The sequence below is a fragment of the Triticum urartu genome, chromosome 6 (genome assembly GCF_003073215.2).
Source record: "Triticum urartu cultivar G1812 chromosome 6, Tu2.1, whole genome shotgun sequence".
NCBI lineage: Eukaryota > Viridiplantae > Streptophyta > Magnoliopsida > Poales > Poaceae > Triticum > Triticum urartu.
In genome coordinates this window covers 466,703,785-466,708,911 of record NC_053027.1, presented here as the reverse complement: position 1 = coordinate 466,708,911, position 5,127 = coordinate 466,703,785, and positions in this window count along the sequence as shown.

Sequence of the window (5,127 nt, the reverse complement as noted above, 5' to 3'; positions counted from 1 at the left end):
AGTGGAGAAGAAGGATGGATCGTTAAGGATGGTTGTTGATTATCGAGGATTGAATGAAGTAACGATCAAGAACAAGTACCCACTACCTATGATCAACGATCTGTTTGATCGATTGCAAGGAGCTAAGGTATTTTCCAAGATCGATTTGCGATCAGGATACCACCAGTTGAAGATTCGAGAACAGGATATTCCTAAGACAGCTTTTACCACCAGGTATGGGCTGTATGAGTATACCGTTATGTCATTTGGTCTGACTAACGCACCTGCCTATTTTATGAACATGATGAACAAAGTGTTTATGGAGTTTTTGGATAAGTTCGTCGTAGTGTTCATTGATGATATCCTGGTTTATTCGAAGAATGAAGAGGAACATAAGGAGCATTTGCATTTGGTACTTGGAAAGCTCAGAGAACATCAATTATATGCCAAGTTCAGCAAATGTGAGTTTTGGTTGAAGGAAGTAGGATTCCTCGGACACGTTATATCTGGAGAAGGTATAGCAGTAGATCCCGCTAAAGTTGAAACTGTGACCAAGTGGGAAGCCCCAACAACAGTTGGAGAGATCCGGAGTTTTCTTGGACTCGCAGGATACTACCGGAGATTTATTGACAATTTCTCAAAGATTGCGAAGCCTATGACTGAGTTGTTGAAGAAGGATACCAACTTAGCACTGGTGTAAGTTGTTTGAAGTACATTTTCACCCAGAAGGAGTTAAATCTCAGACAAAGGAGATGGTTGGAGCTTATCAAGGATTATGATATGAAATTGCATTATCACCCCGGAAAGGATAATGTAGTAGCTGACGCATTAAGTCGCAAGAGCCATGTCAATACATTAATGACGGGAGGAATACCAAGGGAGTTAGCAGAAAATCTTCGTGAACTATGTTTGGAAATAGTTCCGAGAGGCTATGTAGCAGCAATGGAGATTCAGTCAACCTTGATGGATAAAATCAGGGAAGCTCAGAAAGCTGACAAAGAGATTGCCGCTATAAAGGATAAACTGAGCAAAGGAAAAGCTAAAGGATTTCGTGAGGATGAGCACGACACCTTATGGTTTGAATACCGTGTTTACGTGCCCAATGACCCGGAGATCAGGAAGTTGATACTGCAAGAGGCACACGACTCACCGTATTCAATTCACCCAGGAAATACCAAGATGTATCTAGATTTGAGGGATATTTTCTGGTGGACCGGAATGAAGAAGGATATAGCGGAGTATGTAGCAGTTTGTGATGTATGTCAGAGAGTAAAGGCAGAGCATCAGAAGCCAGGAGGATTGTTACAACCATTGCCGATACCCGAATGGAAGTGGGATAAGCTAGGCATGGATTTTATCACGGGATTGCCCAGGACTCGTTCAGGCTATGACTCGATTTGGGTTGTAGTTGATCGATTGACGAAAGTAGCTCATTTCATCCTAGTAAAGACCACTTACACCAGTGCTAAGTTGGCAAAGATATACATGACCAGGATAGTATGTCTGCATGGAGTTCCAAGGAGTATCGTATCAGATAGAGGAACCCAGTTTACCTCAAAGTTCTGGAAGCAGTTGCACGAAACTTTGGGTACCAGGCTAGAATTCAGTATAGCTTTTCGTCCATAGACAGATGGACAGACCGAGAGAGTAAACCAGATTCTGGAGGATATGCTGAGAGCTTGTGCGCTAGATTATGGATCTAGTTGGGATGATAATTTGCCATATGCAGAGTTTTCTTACAACAATAGTTACCAAACCAGTTTAAAGATGGCCCCTTTCGAAGCTTTGTACGGAAGGAGGTGCAGGACACCGTTGTCGTGGGACGAAGTTGGAGACCGCCAGTTGTTTGGACCTGACTTGATTAAAGAGTCTGAACAGAAGGTAGCCCAGTCCAGACAGGAAAGTTATGCAGATTCTAAACGCAAGGAGACAGTTTACGAAGTCGGAGACAGAGCTTATCTTCGAGTATCTCCACTTCGGGGAACAAAGCGTTTTGGAGTTAAAGGGAAGTTAGCGTCACGATTTGTAGGACCATATCGAGTTTTGGAGCGTATGGGAGAAGTGGCCTACAAGTTGGAATTGCCCGAAGGATTGTCAGGAGTTCATGATGTGTTCCACGTTTCCCAGTTAAAGAAATGTCACGCGGAGATGGCTGACATACCGTTGAGAGACACAGTGCCTTTGGAAACTATTCAGTTGGATAACGATTTGACCTACGAGGAGAAACTAGTTAAGATCCTCGAGTTTGCCAGCCGAGTTACTCGCAGCAAGGTTATCAAGTTTTGCAAAGTTCAGTGAAGCCACCACACAGAGGATGAAGCCACCTGGGAGCGAGAGGAAGATTTGCTCAAAGACCACCCTCACCTATTTTCTAGCCAACCCGAATCTCGAGGGCGAGATTCATCTTAAGGGGGGTAGGTTTGTAACATCCCCAATTTTCAATTTGGAATGTTATACATTAGATCATCATGCATATCATATTTTATTTTGCATTTTGGTTGATCCTAGAAATTCTACGCAACTCAATGACCCACGGAGAGAGTTGGGGATTTCGTTATTTTCATATTTGAGTTTTCTCAAATTTTGAGAATAACATCGTTTGATTTTATTTATTTTATCATCAATTATTTCTATTACAAAAATATGAGAGAGGGAATAAAATGACTTTCCCAAAATAAAGAAATATTGAGGATTTAATAATAAAATCAAATAAGATTTTATTTCGGAGTTTTTCGTTGTTTTATTTGAATTTTAGGAAAAATGTGCGTTTTTCAAAATTGCATTTAGGGCCCAAATAAAAGTTCACCTTGTGCGGCTTGATTTTAGAAGCCCGAGAAAATTTATTTCGGAATTTTTGGAGTCCGTTTAGTATTTCTTTTTATTTTTCTTCCGAGCGGAATAATGAAAAAAAAACGAACCGACTTCGGGCCGTACCCGAGCGGGACACCGCCCGGGGGCAGCCTTTAAATAGCGCCGCCCCGAGCCGCCCCAGCCCATCAGCCCCGCCTCGATCCGTGCGCGCCGCCGCCGCTGCCGATCCCGCCGCCCGAGGTTCGTCGCGCCTCGATTTCCGTGCCAGAAAAAAAAGAGAAAAAAATCGGCGTTCGTCGTTTCTCTTTTTCTCGGATTAAATCCGCGATTTTTCTGATCGCGATTCCTGATCCGATTTTCGTTTTAGTTTAACTTTTCGCTCGTTTATCGGAATCGGGCGATTCAAGCGCCTAGAGTTTCGTCTCGAAACCCTTTATCCGTTTAACCAACTTAAACAAGTTTTTGTTACTGTAAAATTTGCCCTAGATCCAGATTACTAGAACGAAGTTGTTTTCTTTCGCAGTTTGTTTTTCGTTGCTTCATTCGATTTGATTCTTTTTGCCAATCGGAGTTCTTAAGTTGAACCTTCTGGTTAGATCTCTTATTTGAGTTTTACCTGTGCATTATATGAGTACTTATTGTATGCTTGTTTGTTTGTCTGCGATAGAATACCCGGAGTGCGCCGCCTGTTACTTCGAATCGTTAGGTTTCGCGGATCATCAGCAAGGCAAGTAACACTTTGATTATACCTTTTCTACTACCCAGTTTTATTGCATTAGATCAATCCTCACACATTGCACGATTAGGATCTAATTAAATTGTGGGATGGGAAGTAGATGAGGTAGTACCTATTACCTGTTTATTTTCAAACCTTTGGGAGTTACTTCTACGTTTGCTTATTATGCCATGCTATGCTAGTAGACGTGGATTGGGTGAGTGAAATCCATGAAAGATGTGAGATTGTTAATTAATGGTTTATCTAAGGCGGCAACTTAAACACACATCTGGGTGGATTGAGGCACCTGGGTATTCCAGGACTTGCCTGTTTTCTTTTGGACCGCCACCCAGGCTCAAAGGGATCATGAGACTATTCATACTAGAAACTTCCGTGTGCAGCCACAAGCTATTATGGGCTCTAGAATAGTTGACTAAGTTGTGCGAACTCTTACAGTGGTAGACTAGCAGATGTAGGGGATGTAGGTGGTACGGTCTACCCGATCGTAAGGTGCTAGCGCTTCTGAAAGACTATGTCTCGGTCATCCGTCTTCTCAAACACCATGTAGTGCGAGAAACCAAACGGAGGCGATCGAGTCTTGTGGGGAAAAGTGCGCAAACCTCTGCAGAGTGTAATAAACTAATCATGGTTAGCCGTGTCCCCGGTTATGGACATCTTGAGTATCTAGTACCTGGATTTTCATGTGAATCTCAACATGTTACCCTAAATTAATTTTGTGGGCTTTGTTTAATGATGATGCTTAATTGGGATTGAGAATGCTGTCAACCATTCTCAATGTTTAACAACCACCATGATAGTAATTAAATTTTATTCCTTTGAAGTAGGGAAAAATTGGCTTTACGCAAAACTGTAACCATAGAGCTTTCCACCAGCCAAATATGCATATAGTATAGCTATTTCATTCCATTACTCTCTATGTGTTACATTGCCAACATATTCCATGTGCTGACCCGTTTCGGGCTGCAACGTTAATGTTGCAGACTTTTCAGACGACGATTAAGGAGTTTTTAGGTCGTGGTTCTATACTCAGTGATGCCGTTGGAGTTGATGGACTCACCTATCTTCCAAGCCTTCCGCTGTTATCGTTATTAGATGGCCTTAAGCCATATTTTATTGTAATAAGTTCTCTTTTGAGACACTCGATGTAATAAGTGTGTGATTGCTACTCTGCTATAAATCCTCCAAGTACTGTGTGGTGTCAGCATTACTGATCCAGGGATGACACCGGAGCACAGAGATTAGACTGTTTGAGGTCTGGTCGCTACAATGCACATGCTTATGCCCGTACAAGGAAATACGCTTTTAAAAACAGGGTCTCTCGTATAGGCCATTACGTGCCTCACAGAGTAAACGCCCGTGGCTGTGCGTAAGACTTAGGTTAGCGTGACTCTATGTAATACCACCGACCATGCCTTTACGCGCTTCATGCCCGTGCTTGTGATAATTGTGATCCCGCGTAAAACGCAAGCATGCCTCTCTGGGCCTCCATACCGTGCCTCTCCTGGTGTTAGAGTCAATGGAGTCATCTGGAACACAAAGAGACACAAATGTAGACACGAACGTCATCACTAGTATCCGTAGTAAGGATCCTCATAATTCTT